The following is an 18717-nucleotide window of genomic DNA, read 5'->3' as shown; positions in this document are numbered from 1 at the left end:
ACAGAAGGGCTGTTCTGACATTAGCGTCATGATTGTTCTGTGACCTTTTCAAATAAACATGCATCTAAACATGCACTCATACCAATGCATGAGTCGTACAGAAACTAGAGCTAAAGTTGTACAATAACAACAGCTGCCAGTTTTCTTCAGTTATAATCTGAGTATGAGACATAAGTATCCGTTCTAACAGATTCAGAGTTTGCAAAGGTAGTAAGAAGGGACATGAGCACATCTATTCTGACCCCCATATTAATACCGGCTATAGAACTTCAGTCAGTAGTTTCTGCATCATGTTCAGTAATTTATGGTTGAATTACAGCACAGCAGTTAGAAAAGAGTTGCAGGAAGAAGACGCTTCCTGCCCTTACAGGCCCTCAGTGCAAAACAGGCAGAGAGGCAGGTTATTCCAAAACTCCAGGCTCAGGAGCCGAAAATGCTTGTGTGCAAGAGTGGAGCATGGATATGGATGCTCACTCAACAGAGAATCGGCTGAGCACTGTTTTTAAGAAGACATCAAATCTTAATTTAAGAACATCACATAAGAGCGAATCATCATCTGAATTACCCTTGTTAAAATTTACCCACAAGGTTTGAAGAGATTTTCTTTACATCAAATGTGCCAAGTCACTACTCCACCTTCTTTTTTTTTTACTAAACTAAGAACTGTTTACGTCTGTCCGTATAGGACCTATTTTTCAGCCATGAGTGCCATTTGTGTTCACATGTGTCTGCCTGTGTTGATCTGTGTGGCCGGACAGCTATGTTTATTTATATACATGTATTGTACGCGTGCATTTCTGCACGTGCCTACTGGGAATACATCCATCCCCACTGGTCGGCGCCGAGCGCCTAGAGCTGCAGCAGCCTCGTCTCCGTTGGGCTGCCAGATTCTGCAACCCCTACAAACCTGTACTGACATTTCAACATGTGTTTTACAAACATTGAAGGCTTCTGGATTAACTCTGATCTAAAGGCACGATACATACAGAAGCGTAACAGCAGCGACCTTTGTTTTGTTCATTCACGTTGAAATGTCCCTTTTTCAATTCCTTTACTAACGCCTGCCTTTCGGCCACGTCTACATTTGTATTTCAGTTTGAAAAGATATCTGGCAACTTACTCTTTTAGAACAGAAGAACTTCTTTCTCTACGCTGGTAAAGTTCATCCGAGTTCAGAGGCACCTTCTGCCAGACAGGTAAGAAATACCGCTGTCACCTCCGTTGTCCATCTCTTTACAGCACAGCGGTAGCGTTACCCTGGCACTGCATGTGGAAGGAAAGCTGTTGAAATCAACTGCGCACAGCATATGCAGATCCCACTTATTTTATTATTCGTATTAACCTCAGCTCATTTTCATTTTATGTGAGTATTTTGATTCAGGTATAAGGCAGGTTTTATTATATGTTTTATTATTATTCTTCCACCTTACACCCTTAAAGGTCCCAGCGGCCTCCATTTCTACCATTTGACTATTTGCAGTGCTTCAAAGTAACCATCGGGTGCCTGTCCTTTTTAGCATCTAATTACACATTGTAAGGGCTTGATTACCAAAATGCATTAAACAATAATTAGATAAGGATAATTTACATCCAAACAATAAAGTTGAAAAGAACAATATAACTGGTAATTGGCCTTGACCAAGGTAAATAATGTCCTCTTTTTTATTTACATTTGGTTTTCCCCATAAACTGCCTACTGGGTTGTACAGAAGTAAGAGGCTAGCAAAAATCTGAATCCCCATCCATCAGTATTAATCTCACACTTTACTGAGGCCCCATCCATTTATCTTTCCGACACAAATTAGAAATTCAAGAGTTTTAACAAATGAGCCTGCAAATGTAAACTTATTAGGCCATATATTTTTACTACACACTGTGCAGTGCCCTCCACAAAGCTGTCCCTTCAGAGAGTGTTTTCCTATTTTGTGTTATTGATGGCAGCTAACTAATCACATTTTTAATGTTGTCTTTGGGGAGGGCTGTTTGAGTGAATGTGCAAACTAAACTACCCAGAATAAATCTACCTTATTAAATGCTTGAAATTATGTGTCTTTTACGATAAAGAAACTCTCGAGCATTGTTACATTTGCTAACCTTCTTTTTGCAGAAATCAAAAGACTGGGATTAATTAAAATAATACATCAAAACAGGGGTTTGTACAGAACATGTCTGCGCGTGAGAGAAAGGCCAAGAAAAATTGGTTAATTGGTCTCTTCATCCCTGCTCTCTTTCCCTCCACTGAAATATCTTTAAAAATTGCTTTTAAACTAACCTTTTTTAGCTAAATGTTGTAATTATCTACGCTCTTGGAGAATTTACTAGTGAATGGATCAAAATGCAAACCTCGAGACACAGCCCTCCTCCTGCACTTGTCACAAGAGTTTGTCAAAGCTTCAGCATAGCAGGGAGACTCTGAACAAAGCATTTCAGATTTTACAAAATCAGGTTATTTTACTGATAACTAATTCCTGAAAGTTTCTCTTAAGTGATGTATTTAGTTCTCTATCTGCTTTTTTAAAAAGCATGGTTGTTTGTATAAGTACATGTCTTTAAATTTGTATAATTTTAGAGAAGACTGGTAAAAGAAGGGACTGATCTGAATGGCATAGGCTTTTCTACAAGATCATGTTTAAAAGCTTTTAATATGCACAGATAAACATCTTTGACCAATGACATCCATGCTGTTTTATCTCATCATTCTTAGCGTTTAACAAAATGATGTAATTACTTCAAGGATCTTTATTACTTTGCTAAAAGGCGGGTTAAATCATTTTAACCAATGATCAGTAGAAATGCTAATTGCCCTTTTATTGCTCCCTTCCCAGCAGCAAATACAAACATGGGTGATATCTGGATTCTTATCTTTAAAAATCAGGCATATTAATTGTTTCCAAGATTTGAGCAGTAAAGCTGGTTTGGTTTGGTCGGGACCTTTAGGACTGTTCAATGTAGTAAATTTCATTAGTGACTCCTATAGAAAAGGCAGAGAACATCTTCTGGTTTTCAGATAGGTAGGAAATGAAACTTGAGGACTAATGATTTTATTTTTTTTTAAAAGGGAAATATTAATTTTAAATATACTTCCTCATATAAAGGAAGGGTGAGAGTTTTACAAAGCAAGGCAGGGGATGAAGTTCAGTTTATTTACATGTGTAACAGTGCAGATGTCTACTTCTGCGCACCATTTAAAATCAGTTTCCATTTGTAGCAGTCGTTTATAGCAGTGGCTCCACGAAAATGAAAATCAAGCACCATAGTTCTTGATATCAGTCCAAAGGAAAAACAGCTTTAGCACAGGACAAGAGTAAGCCTCGTGAAAGGTACACAAATTTTGTCTTATTTTTCTATATTCTTGCTAAAATACTCCAGTTAGTCATGATTTCATTTCTTAATTAGACTTCAGATTCTACAGTACTAGGTAATTAATAAATTACTTGGATTATTTTGTATCAACTGTATTTTTACATTAAATATATGGTTTTGCAGCTGTTGTCCCAAGCAATCCGCTTGTTAGATGTGGTCATATTTTTAGCAAATTACTTGAAATTCTGTGTGAATTTTTTTATATTATTAATATGTACCAACTAAGAATCCTGTAGATACCACTACAGTGGTAAAATTATCTAGCAGAATTTCAGAGCAATGAATATTCTGCCATTTCAATACAATATATATCCTATAAATAGCACTCTAATGCATATGAAATTACTAATACTGTTATGTTGTCGAAACCCTATGGCTTGTGCTATAGAGGAGGTCAGGCAAGATGATCATAATGGTCCCATTTGGCCTTACGATCTATGAATTTCCAGGAGTTATAGGTATAGTTTAAGTGCACCCTCAGCATGAGTTGCCTTATTATTTAGCAGAAAAGGGGAAAAAGTAACCTTGTTCATGCTTATACTGTAATGCAGTAGGTCAACACACATTTTACCCATAGGGTGAATAAGTCTTCTTTCTTATATAAAAAGAACAGGCAATTTAACATATGTCTGTCTTGGCATATACCCACAGACCACGGGGATGTGTATGTGTAACCTCCTAATCCTTTCTGTGTGTGCTTATTCTTTTGCATTTAGCTATAGTCAAGAGCTAAGCTCATGGGAAAGGGGTCAGCTTTGTATAATAAAATACATTGGGAGAGATGGAGCAGTTGTCTCTCTTACATGCTGATGAAGTTACTTGCAATCTAAAGCAAAACAAAAAGCAAATTAATGGAAGTTTGTTTATTCTAACATCCAACCTAAGAGACTGAGCTGAGGAGAAACCTTTATTTACCCAAGCAGACCTGGGAAAATGAGAAAATCCCCATGAATTGCACAAAGGTACTTACAGAAACAGGGGAGATTGTTTTTAATCAAACATCAATAGATATCTAGTTGAAGGATAAATGGAAAGTGTACATTTTATTAGAGCTGAGGGAATATGGCAAAACATTTTCCATTAGTACTTGTGTTCAAAATTTTAAACACATTTCTTGTCCTCACTCTGTTGTGTTTCTCTGACTTGCCTAGCAAAACATTTTATGGATAAGAATATTAAAGGATATAGACCTTGAAGAAAATTTCCAACGTAGTTTCTGAAATTATAAATCAGGCATTTACATCAAGAACTCAATTTGGAGAACTGCATGTTCACATTTACTTAGGAGACAGATGAACTCAATGAAGAAAGTTTAGAATCTAATATCCTTTTTAGAAACTGCCTTTAAGTCCTACTGTCACAAGTATTTTGACTGCAAAACTTACCCTGAGAGCTGATACTTTGTTTTGTGGCTGTTACAGTTGTTCCCTTCCATTCTCCTTTTCTTGCACTAATTCAGAATAAATCTAACAATACATATAACTAAGTTCAGAGAGAGGTAAAGGAGGTAAAACAAGGGATGAGGATTATTTTTTTAATGAATGAAAAGAATTCAAGGATTTAACAATAAAATTTCCATGTTCCAATAAGTTAAATTAGAAACAAAACAAGAAATTAATGTCTTGTTTCCTTGTTAAAATCTGAGAAAAAGCAGGGGACAGAATCTTATCCAATAAGCATAGTTCTTCCCAAGACCAATATGGTGCACGAGCCTAAATATTTAATTCAGTTCTACCAGTTCTAACATATCTGTGAGATTTTCAGATCAAATTATTGCATGGTAAGAAGAGATAACAGTTTATCAATAAGTATTAACCCCACTGTTGAAGAACGGGGTAACTAAGGAATTTTTATTGTTCTCTTTATATGAAGAAAATGGGTTTTGAAAATGGTACCTCTTTTCTTTAGCAGATAAATCTTCTGCCTCTTTGATCACAAAGATATCTCAGGACATTTCAGCTATCAGGACGTATTTTGCAAGTGGGAGAAGCTGGGAGGCAATATTATATTCACTATGGAACATCTTGCTGAAGGTTACTCAGAGTAACCTAAAAGATGTAATAACATTTTTTTTTTTGTACAACCTTACCAGAGAAACGGATGAAAATAACCTACAGTTTTTAAGATACACCTTGATCAGTTTATGAAAGGGATTATGCCATATTACTACCACTGTTATCAGTGAACTCTACTTGACATGAAGGTCACTTCAGGGACTCTCCCCTCTTCACCAACAGAATGAAATTAAATTTAAAAGGATTTTAAGCAAAATGTTTTCAATTTTATTTTTTAACAATATTTCAGTCATATCTGTGGACAAATTATTTTCTTCATTTGAAAACAATTATTTTGGTATTTTAGAACTGCTAGAAAAAGACCAATTGTTTGTATACATCTAAACACCAGCTTTTCTTATCAGGTTGTTTTTAGAAGCTTTCAATGGTCTTTATAGATTTGTATCCACGATGTCCACGTTATCATCCACCTTCTTAAATTACGATAGTTATGGGCACTCATAGTATAACCAATGGCGACAACAAAGGGATGGATGATTTGGATATGTAGATGATTTGGTTTGCATTTTTGTATAGATAATCATTTGGCTGAACCTCCTCTCCCCCCACAAAAAAAGCAACATGACATTCAAATGTTTTAATTGGTGATGTTTTGGTATACACTATAAGAAGTGATGTGTAAATCATACAGATAAGTTAAAAGAAGGTGATCTGAAATAGAAGCACGACAGCAGTTGTAAGTACATTTGGAAAGCTATGTAAAAACCCAGAATTTTGAAAAATCACAGTAATTTGAACAATACTTCATCCATGAGCTTTCAATGCCAGTTCAAAAATGGATCTTAATTTCAAATGAATACAGCACCTCTGTAATAGGCTGCCATGAAGTACCCAGAAATAAGGATGTGTTTTTATTTACTATTCCCTTTTGAGAAGAAAATCTTAGTCTTCATTTTGAAATAATATATGTTCCTCCTATATATAATCAGAAGCAAAGACATTTTCAGGGTTTACAGGAGGACAAGATAAAATGGCAAAATGCAAAGGCATATACCAGTAATAGACTGCAAAATCAATTTAAGAAGTGCAACTGCAGTTGTCTTTCCCAGGTTTTTAATTATGTGTTTGTTTGCCATGGTGGCCTAATTTAGTCAAGTAGATGAGCCAACATTAAAAGCTGGTAGGAGAGGTAAGTAATCCCCAGGGTGGGCTGCTTGTGTAGAGAGTTTAAAAGCTACATGTACAGAAGCAGAAACCAAGGCAAATTTGAGAAGGGGGTCCACATGATAAACAGTGAAAAGCCAGCAAATCAAATTTTTCACAATTAGTTGAACAACAACTGTGACAGGTTCAGCGCTTAGCATTTTCATTTGTGTGCTCAAATTTGGTTATCCGTCCTCTTTTATGCAAATGTGATGTGACAGGAGAAGCTGGGAGCACTCAAGCAGGCCGATCACTCACAACAGGAGCTAGGTCTGTACAGCTGAGAGGCCTGGATTAAATGGACTGAGTGCTGATGGATAAATGACATAAGCCAGGCTGAAAGCCTCATGAAGTGATTTAGAACTTCCACAAGATGATGCCCAGAACATAAATTGTACTCTTATCCTCAAATGTAAAAATAGAGGGGAGAAAAACATCAGCTTCTGCTAGTAAATAACCATGCTTATGATCTCACTAAATCCAACATGCTTGTCGCCTACTAGAATACAAAAGTTGGGAAAACTACCTCTAATAATCGCTTATGCACCAACATGTAACTGTACAACTCACTGTGGTGTTTTTGTGCCTGCATGGGAGACCCGGAAAGCTGATCAGGCAATTAAAGCATTCACTATACTTTGACGGATGGGAGCGTGGCTGATGAAGTACGTGTACAGACACAGAAAATATTTTCACAATGTATGTGCAAGTAATTTGGCAACAAAAATTATCTGGTCAGAGAATTCTATCCCGCTGCAGAAGGTATAATAATTAAGGTGATATATTGTGCTAGAAAGCATACTTACACACGAAGGGCTAAAGGACGAACTATCTGTGTATAGCTCCCCCTTTATCAGTTTATAGGAAACTGCAATTCTATAGGTAGGCTTGCCAGAAAAGTATCATAGCTTACCCCTTCGATTACACCATTGTGTTATTGCTAGGTTAATTTTTAAGATGGCTAATAATACTTAGTGGATACTTCAAGAGACCTCCAAACCTTACTAATGATAGGAAAGTTTGAATATAATGGTCTATGCGTATTTCAACTTTAAGATTTTTATTCATTTTCTTTAATAAGGTTTCTTCCAACTCTGTATCTCACAAGACCATCATGTATTTTACACTTTTCATTAAACCCAACACTTACTATGGTCTATAAATCTTTGATTCCTAATTGCCATTTATTTGTATGTTAGCAAAAGCAATAGGATTTTTTTTTTTTAAGTACCCATTCTCTCTTTTAGCTAGTGACATTTATTGCTAGGGAGGATGGATTCCTTGCAGAACAGCGTTGTCAATTATCAGCCTTTCCAAAGAACAGATCTTCCTCAAGGCCCCTCTGTCTACCAGTAGACCTAGATCCCTTTATCTCCTGCTGTTGGACAAAGCTTGGCATTTAAATATACTGCACAACTTGGACAACATCTCAATTAGTAAAACAAACAGGTCCAGCATATATCCTAGGCACTGGAACTTTGTTGTCGGTACTATTAAATTGTTAGGCCTTAGCACTGCAGAGACCTGGATCAGCTATCCCAAGCCAGAGGCCATTCCTAGCAGAGAACGTGGATGTGGTTGTCCTGTTTTGAAGCCTAATAGTGTGTATGAGAGCTGTTCCGTGCCAGTTGGCCTCAGCATCAGAGAACAGTCCCAGCCATGTTTAATTTACTAGTATTGATGTAGACTAAGAGGCCGAGTACCAACATTCAGACAGGGAACAAGACACTGAAATAACCTATGTCTCCGGTGAGTTCTGCTAAAAGCAAAAGCTACAAAGACATGCTGAAATGGGATAGTGCCAGATAGGCAGCAGACTAAACCACAGCAAGACTGCATGACATCAAGGCATTTGGAAGTCACCACAGTCTACCACCTTGCAAAATCTTCAGGCAAGGTGCTACAGGCAGGAGCAGTTGGTGTTGCAAGAACATCGATGGGCTTTTCTCACCATTCATTTGATTGTTGGGGTTGAAGTACAAGTTGTAAGCAATCATTTGTCCTTTGTCCCATAAAAATTGTGTAAAATTCAGAACGGCCTGAGATACCCATATCATTTAAAATGTCATTCAGTATCTTTGTAAACAAAAGTACAGAATTCATGCTGAGGGTTCCTAACACGTTATTCCCATAACCACTAAATAATACTAAACAGAGGGGCTAGAGAAGACTACTCACTTTTTGTTTGGCATTTGGAAGGAAACAAACTGTTGAGTTCTTCAAAAGGCAATGTGTATTTTTGCAAGTAACAGTATATATGGTATTTGGGTACACTTTAGAGATTTGCTTATGTGCTACTGTCAGCTTTGAGAACTCTTTAAATTGACCAGTGGATCCATGGCATTAAAAGTAGACAATTACTTTTGATTGTGATTTTTGGACTCCAACAAAGATGTAAGATTACAGTCTACCTTTCCTTTCATACTAATATTTTAAATGTTTTTGATTACCTGATTTTAGAAAGTGGTCATCAAAGCATACGCAACCTTTCTCAGATAAGACAGTACTTGGTAAGGCTCTTAACCCTTCAAATGTTCAGATCAGTTCCCAATCTGTTCAGAGAAAGAAGGGTAAGACAGGACCATTGATTCTTTGGACAGCTGGAGAGATACCTGAAAGGAGTTGGCACTGAAATGCTTTGCACTGCAAAAGTGTCCATTTCTTAAGATTCAATTGACACGAGAGGCTAGACCTGTACCTTCCAGCTTATTCTGCAACCATGATGACCAAAGAGGATCCCCTACTCCTATATCACAACAATAGATCACTGTTCAATTTCCCATCCGAAATTATGATCTGCCCATTAAGTTGCTCATGTAACTTATTCCTAGCTTGTTCACTCAGGCAACTGGGTTAAACAGTTTAAACAACAGGAAAGATCCATTACTTGACTTGTTTAAGCTAGCCTACCTAACTTGGACAAACAGGTTTGAACACACCAACGCCATTTGACTGGAAAAGCAGTCTTTCAAAACAGCAACTGACTGACGACACAACGTGCTCCATAGGGATTCATAATAAGGAACACTGAATTCTGCAATCCCTAAGCCATCCAGAAGGAACCACCAAACTCAGGTTTCTCTAAACTGTTAGGTATCTTGGATGCTACTTTAGAGTTCCAGATGGAAGCCTCTGTGAAAACACAAGGCAGAGAACCAGCATTCCTTGCCCGATTCTGTGGATTTAGCAGTATTACCCAAGTGTTTATAACAAGTCTTTTCTCTTCTGCAACAAACTAGGCTACCCATAGGTGTGGCAGACAGTGGATGAACTGCAGGAAAGGAAACATGCACATAACCAATTGTTTGGCCAAGAACTTGAAACCTCAGCTTCCGTCTGCCTCAGCACCTCCTTCTAGTAACTTAATATTGGTAGTTAATTTCACCAACACCCAATAAACTTCAATACGCTGCCTAACCTAATCGTAAGTCCTATAGCACATGGTACATCCCTATACTTAATCTGCTTTCTTCCCACCCACTTGGTTCCCCGACTGGCTGAAGTCCCTAAATGTCAGAACAGTTTTTGTTCCCTTCCAATGGTTTAGCTTGCCTACACAGATCCATTAGAGGCAACGATCTCTTCCTGCCGCAGCCTAGCCTCGGGGCTGTTTTACCCAGCCGGCAAACCCGAGTTCTCCCAGGAAGCGCAAGTGTGGGCACTGTGGCCCTGCCGCACGACGAAGCGTCTCCCACGTAGCCTGCTGCTGCTGCTGCATTAGCACTGCACTGACACACGAGCCTCATCAGCCTCTGACTCAAAACTGCTATACTCACAATAAGCTAAACGAAGGTCCAAAAGGTCTGACAAAATTCTTCCAAGGCTTCTCACACCTCCTTTGGAGGTGATCTTCGACTCATCCAAGACTGCCTTTCCCACCCCATCACAACCGCTGTGCGATACGCCAAAAGGAGCCAGAGCTCCCACAGCAAAGTCCCTGCTTATAAGGCTGTTAAGACTACGTTTTTACTGACTTCCAAATGGGTACGGAGGGTCAGCTCCAATGCAGGGCCACGCAGCTTTCAATTTAGCGGGTCACTCTGGAACCACAGCACGCCTTGTGTTTCTGAGGAGCCTGTGCAAGCGCGATGCTTCTGTCCTCAATTGCTCTTCTGATCTTCTGTGGAAGCGCTTCAGCTTCCACATTCTGCTCACTAAATGCTTTGTTAAAGGTTTGTCCTAGCTCCTGTAAACGAGAGGAAAAGAAAAACCAAGAGTTGAAGCCAAACACGTGTGAACCAAGAACAGCACAGTGGTGCCGGTGTTTCCAGTGGAAGTAGCCCAGGTTGAACCAGACCTGTGGGATGAAGAGCTCTACTGATCCCAGCTCCTCACTCCTGCCCCAGCACCCCCCACCACTTACATCTTTTCAGCCACCTGGTGAAGTAGATTAGGAAGGTAATTCAGTTGGACTACCTCATTTTTAAAAGCATAGCCCAGCTCCTCAGTTACTACATTATCACACATACACCTGCTGTGTCAAGCACAAAGGATGGGCAGGAGTGACCAGTCAGGGTCGTCTTTAATGCTGGCATGGAACAAGACTATTTATGAGAACATTTCACACAACTTAGTCCTGGCCATGAAAGAGTTACTACTGCTTTATCTAGAAAATGAGTTCTTGAAAAACACTGTAAAGTTCAGTAGTGGGCAGAAATTATTTCACAAAAAGATTCAAAAGCTAAAAGATAGCTCAGTATTTGTTAATTCAGAGTGACTCCAGAGAGTAATTCATAAGCTTCTAAATTAATATTTTTAAGGACGTCATAAAATGTGAACTTTAGTAACTGCTACAGCCAATCAAGCTGCCATCAGTCCTGCCTTAGACTACTAAAACACTAGTAATTACCTACTCAAATTACTTTAAAAGTTTAACAAAAGCTTATCTACAGATAGTATCGTAGCATGATATACTGCCATCTTAAAAATTGCAGTGTAGTGAATGTTACTGGTTAATCTTTTTATTATTTCAGATTCCAGTTTCTACAACTTATTCCCCTAATAAAAACCTATTTCTTCAGTGTTTTCCTGGCAAGCTGTCTTCAAAAAATTCAATATATAGTAAATTTGCAGAGAAGGGCCAGTACAAAAGCAAACACATCAGTGTTTTCAGTACAGGAAGCATTACAGTGAATGAGGATTTAAAAGAAATAGCACTTAAACTCACTTGAAAGGATGTTTAGAGATAGTTCAACACAGAAACAGAAGAAACTGATATATTTTAAATTATTTTAATATTAAAGTTATCAAAGCAGAAATTTAGTGAAGACATACCAATAATATTGTGGGAAGTTCACCAGTACAAAATGGCAAATACAGACAGCATTAACCTGTTAAAAGTTAACAAGATCTAATGGTGACTTATGTTCCTTAATTTGTCACTATGTATCGACAGAAAAAAGTGCTCAGTTTCTTTCTGCTATACTGCCAATACCCTTACCTAATTTCTAATACAAAAAGTATTTTGTAATTCAGGTCAGGCAGTAAGTCTGCTGACCAGCACTTTGCGCAAAACCATCTCTCAGCTTCTTCTACCATAAAGGCTACTGCTATTGCTCTTTGCTCTTTAAGCTCACATTTTTCAGTAACAGAATATTCCCACACATATATGTCGCTGCATCAAAATAATACATCTAAATACACTATGTACAGGATGTTGCTTCTGGGAACAAAGACTTCCAAACTCTAAAATCAGAAAATGCCTTTTTCAGATTCCAAAAGGTAGTTTTGCAAACCAGCTGATGAAATTTTTTTACCACACAGCAAAAAACCCCAACAGAAGTAGCTTGTAGGACCCCCAGTGTTCAGATGCCTGAATATTGGAAACAAATATTCACCAATTATTGACTTAGTATTTTAAAAGTAGACAGATTTCGCCCCTGCCAAAAAGGTACTGAATAAGTGCTCCTGGATATAGCAGCAAAAGAAGTTTTGTATTCTCTCTGTAGAAAGAGCAACCCATTTAAAAGGTGTTCCAGTAGATAAGCAGTTACGGTTCCATAACCAGGCCTGTTCAATCACTAGAATAATGCATGGAAGCAAAGTTTTCAGGTATAAGCAGAGAACACTTCCCTTCACTGTAAGAATTTGTTTGAAAGACAGTCAAGGTTTTAATTACTCAGGTATAGAAACTCCACCTTTGTGAACATCTGCACTGTACAATTCTATACTGCAGCAAGGTTTTCTAAACCTGCTCACTTTCTGCCTACTGGGTATTTCTACTTTTTGTTTGGGGTCTTTTTGTTTTGTTTGGGTTTTTTTTTTTATAAAACGTGCAATTTCACTTAACCTTACACAACTTTTTTTGTCGTATACATGAAGGATGGTGCAGCCTATGGGGAGTTTTGAAAACAGCAGCAATAAGAAATGTTAAGATTGTAGAACTTTGCAAATAAATAAATAGTATCCTACCACTCTACTCTGTTTTCTAATGTAAAATATTACCATGGAGAATATAGAAGGAAAAACTTAATTAAAAATTGTATAAAAACACATATGAACATAGTACGTCTCTTCTATTTGCTACCAAACTGGTAGAAATAGCACATGGGGGATATATAATTTTAAACATTATCTAATACCTCTCTGAGAGCAGCAGCAGGTAAACATTAATTATCTATTAGATCTGAATGCAAACAGATAATTGTGATAAATAAAACCAAAGAATATTTTCAACAAGAATTTATCTTCTCACAATCACTTCTGGTAAGCAAGGTTTCCATCTTTAAGCGAACTCAAAGATACTGACTTCTTGGAAGTTTCCCAGCATTTTATGATGTCTATCCACAGGTGATGATACAGCTGCCACCTTACAAGAAAAAAGAGAACATGTAATAATCTCCACATAGCTGAATTTGTGAGTTAGGAGGAACGTTAACAAAATTGGTGGTATCTCAGCACTTTCTGATATCGCACTGATGACCGAGAGGGAAAAGAAGACAACACAGAATGAGTCACACGGGCATCCCGCACGTTGTTGGCCTAAACGTTAGCTGCGCACATGGATGTTGCACATTCAGAGTTCGAGCGTAGAGATGCGTGAGCTACCAGTAGCTTCCCGATGCACTTGGGCAAGACAGTAACAGACAGCGTATTGGAAGTACCAGGATGAACAAGTATTCCATATCATAGTTGAAAAATTGTTTCATGTAGTTACACTGCACCAGCCGGTGGAGCTACAGTAGTAATTCTTTGATGTATTTAACATGAGTCTACCGCAAAGCAGATAACTGGCTACAGTGGTGAAATTTCTTCACACCGTGTTAGGTTGGCAATTTCTTCTGTAGTTTATATAAAAATGTATTATCATCTGCCATTTCTGCCCCCCCCCACCTTCCAGCAATGAGTTTTAGCTTTCCATTCACTGCATAGCTCCTATTCTAGAGCACAAAAAAAGATTAATATTTATGAAAATCTTTGACAAACAGGATGCAGCTACCCAAAGTTTTCTATAACTTCAACTGTAATCTATCAAAACCTAATTCAACTCCCAAAGCAGAAAAGGAGATGGATATATGCCTGTTGCAACACAGAAATGTTCTTCTGGTTTATTCAGATTTAAACACCTGGAGTCATGTTTTATCATTGGTACCTAAATCCAAAGAGAGATACTTTTTTTCAGTTCACACAAATAGAATTTCTGCTGACATGGTAGAGATGTATACAGGTTTCTGCAAGAAATGCAAATATTAGTATGAGAACTGAAACAGGAAAAATATCACAGAAGTGTTGAAATGGGAGCAAATTACTTTCAGTTACTGTGTTTCACTTGTGTAGCCATAGTGCCCTCTAGCAGTCGAAAGAGAAAATACAGGGCTTTATCTCAAGGAAAAAAAAAATCCACAAAATCAGAACTGCCTTTTTTTTTTAAGCAGAGAAAGGACAGTTTGCAAATGTGAGGAAGAACATTTCTTCATGTTAAAAACAAGGTACTTTAATGGAGAGGACACTTCTCTCAGCTTTTATGCAACAGAATCCTGCAAAACTGGGAAGCTCTATAAAAGGAGAGTTCTTGTACCCTAAAGGCATTTCTGTGCTTCTGTAGATCTCACCTACACCGTATATGCATTAGCAACATGCACACGATTTTGGCAAAAGGATATAGATTTTTACATGAATAGATCAACAGACATTTTTGTGAAGTCTTTGTTTTCCCTACAAGGAGGAAACATTTTGGCTCAAACATCTTTATTGCACAAAATTCTGTGCAAGATGAAGAATAAATTATGACCTTTAAAACCTAAGAAAGTTTTATTTCCCTAGAGAGCAAATTATTGTATAGAGAGAAGAGTTAGTGTGCCTTAGAGCTGAGAAATTTTCTGTCTAGCTGCAGATCATTAGGAAAACGTTTTGGGTAAGTTAGTGTTTCTTTTTTCCTTTGCATTTAAAAGAACATTAAGCCCAAGAAGTAGAAGTCATTCTTTAGCAACTGGGAAATGGTCATCTGCACTGTTTGAGTCTTGAGGCCTGTAAATAACATTTCTGATTTCAAATAATCTCCATAGCTTGCCATCATGCACAATCATACCAGTTTGCTTTCTTTTTCCCCCCTTCCTTTTTAAAGAAAAGTATACACTAGATGATATAAAAAGATCTGACTTTTTAAAGAAAATATTTACCCATCAAATTACTATCCAAAAAAATCTTACGTGAAACTGCAACACAGAAAATAGCGTAAAAGAGTAAAAAGACAATTTTACCCTCTCTGCATCCAAAAGGTCAAAATAAAAAAAGAAGTCTACTGCAGATGTTTCTCAGAAAAATGAATTTTGAAGAGTACATGCCTCAAAACTTTTTTTTCCCAGTTGCTGACAGGGAAATACTAAAATCCAGCATCAACTAGCACATATTTGCTTAATGTGGTATTCCAGTCTTCACCAGAGAAAGGTAAGAAACTGAATTAGTCTGTTGTGCTAACAAAGCAGGAAGGATCTTAGAATTTAAGAATTCAAACTGTAACATCAAAACTATTATAAAATACCACAGAGTCAGATGAGATGATTTTCAAAGACATCAACTGGTCTCAGGATGACAAGCTTACTGTAAGAAGAAAAACAAAATTAATCTTCACTCACATGGACAAAGAACAAAGTACCAACATTCAGATAAACTTTAGCATTAACACATATAGAAGGACTTTACAAATAACAAGCCATTAGGAAAAAAATAAATTTCTTGTGCAGTATGTTCTTGAAATCCTTCTCATTTGAGCTCCAATTAGATCTAAAGAGAATTCAAATAAAAGACTGAAATCACCAAAGTCTATTTTTGTTGCAAGTATTTTTGATGTCTACAGATTTAAGACATGGTTCAGAATAAAAAATGCAGGCATATTAAAGTAAAAAATGAAAATAATTATTTTATAAAACTACAGTATTTAGGCAACTGTGTGACAAGCACACTAACATCTTTATAAAAGTCTACATGAGTCCACAAAAACTAAGAGTTCGTTTTCACCAAAGATCAGTTTACACCTATATTGGCTCAACTGAAAAAGATTTTTTTTTTTTTTGTAATCTTGATCAAGAACTTCTACTTTGTCTGACTTAACAGGTTCATTTGAAAGTAATCAAGTGCTATAACATCAGTACAGTAAGAAACAGCTCCACTCAGGACAGGATGATGAAGAACAATCAAAATGTTCAGATTTTTCACACTTACTTTTTTCCCCCACAAACCCCTCAAATTGCTGCTATTTGTTCCAGTTCTAATCTTGTTAATTGCAACTTAATCTGCTAATTGTAATAAAAGGTAAGCGATATAGGATTAAATCTGACTACATCTTCAGTTGCAACATTAAGACAGTGTTGAATTACAGTAAATGAGGTGCTTCATTGAAGGTCTCTGCCCCTTTATGTTACTTTGTGCATTGATACAACAGTAGTGTATGACTTGTGGAAGAAAAAAAAAAAAAATCCCCTGCTCCTCCCCATCTGTTTTTGGTGACACCTACTAGTTCAGGGATTAGTTAAAAAAAACACAGGGAACATGCACAATCACTTCCTTGAGTCAAAACCAATTTCTTGTGCATCTCTTTTATGCTCATGAGACAACTGACAAATTGTGCATTCCATCTAAAACACCCTCAAATAAATGTACAGTTTTTAGAAGTTACCCAAGGGCTGACAAGAATAGTAAGCTTAGTCTGTTTGAGGACCTCTTCAGGTCAACAACAAAATCAGATGTTTTAAATCAGGTGCAGTCATGCTACACTGTTCTCAGATACCCAAGTTACCTGGATAATAATTTTTGACTCCTTTTCTAGTTAAGGAATAGAGACTGTTTTCAGACTGTGGTTTAGAACAGAAACCTATTTTAAATGCTTGAAGTTACACCAATACTTTTCAACAGGTACTTTTTCTATTTAAGAAATAGACCTGCTTAGACTTGTTTGTAAACTATAACTAACTTGTATTTCTTCTATGGCTTTTCTGATTTGAAGTGAGTTTTAAGAGAAGAAAAAATACGAACGGCACTGGCCATAAGTAATGTTTGAAAGAGGTTTTCTTGTTACTTTATTGTTTTGTAGACAAACTGTAATATAGTCTGAAATACTGAATCCCATTATTTACATTTTTTGTAGCTCAACCAAATGTGGTTTACTACAATATTGTCATTGAACTACGTGTCAGATCACATCTTGCTCAAGCCCTTTAGCACCTAGCCAGAAAAGAAAATACCTTCTTAACTGTTTACCTTTTTTTCCACAGAAATTTTGAAAAGCTGTCTGGGGAAAACCAAGGTAACCCTGCTCTCAGTGTTTCAGACTAGGAAAACCTATTTGCAGAACTGTTAAAACAAACAATGATTTAGCTAATCACAGTGGAGGCATACTTGGGAATGCATTCAGAAGGATGAACTAAATAAGGGAATGAGTCAGCAGGATGCTTGGTTTGTTGATTCAAACAAGGATGCTGCTTCAGGTGACAAGAGATTTCACTGAAGGCTATGCTAGTAAGGATGTGACTGAACTGAAATGACAAGAGTTGGCTAAGGTAGTAGCAAAAAAAGGAAGGGGACAGCAGAGCTAGACAAGGAATACAAGGACAGAGCAAGCCAAAAAGAAATCAAATCAAGAAAGTAATTTGGTAATGACTGAAATACGTACAGAATCCATTTAGAGTGCAACCAGGACACCGTTCTCTTACCCTGAATGGCTTATGGTCAATGGCATACAATCACAGATTAGTTTTGACTGAAACAAACATTTGTGTTTGTTTCTTAAAGCAAGAGCAAACCAAGCCATTCTGATCCAGGTGGTTTTCAACCATTCAGAGTTCACAAGGTAACAGCAGGGGACAAAACACATGCCAGTAAGAACTCCCCTCTGACACCTTTCATTGATGGAAGTTTGCAGGAGGAAGGTGGTAAAAAGAAGTTTAAAAGGTTTCATTCCCTTACAGGTAGACCAGGGTGCAAACATGTATTAAGAAATGAATCGTGCACGGATGCATTACCAGGCTGAATTCAAAACAAGCAGGCAAAGTTGGAATACTGATTTTAAAATTATGTGATACAGTAATTTCAGATGATTCATAAGAAGCATCCATGTTAAGAACACGCCAGTAAGTTGTCATTAGCTCTGCAGTGACTGCAGACTGTCAGCACTGCAGATTGACTGCAGTGAAAAGGCAGGTTTGAGCATGCCACACAACCACCTTAAGGCAGCATGCACAGTCCTTTCCTGTGCTGTACCTGTTCTGTAAGCCAACACACAAAAAACTTCCACCTCCCAGACTGTCAATCTGGCACCCTTCAGATGTACTAAATTATTGAAAAAAGAAAAGTAGGAAAGCTTGTATTTAATTCGGTGAACTAGAACAGCTCATTCAGAGCACTGGATAAAAAGGTTCTTAAAATATTTTATTTTGCCTGACATTCAGTGTAAAAGGAAATCAATTTCCCAAATACAATTCCTTATGGCAAGATTTAGAACTTACTGTAACAAGCATGGCAGTCAGTTGTGAAATTTCAATGTGAAACTAAGACTATACAAAAATTTTAAGTGCATATTTTTGAAACAAGATATACATACACACAGGGACGTAGGGGGAAAAAAAAAAAACAAAACAAACAAAAAGAAAAAACAAAAAACCCAAACAAAAAAACCCAAACAACCATCAACAAAAAAACCCCA

This window comes from Aquila chrysaetos, chromosome 14, assembly GCF_900496995.4.
Source record: "Aquila chrysaetos chrysaetos chromosome 14, bAquChr1.4, whole genome shotgun sequence".
In the NCBI taxonomy this organism is placed as follows: Eukaryota; Metazoa; Chordata; class Aves; order Accipitriformes; family Accipitridae; genus Aquila; species Aquila chrysaetos.
This window is presented reverse-complemented; position numbering follows the sequence as displayed.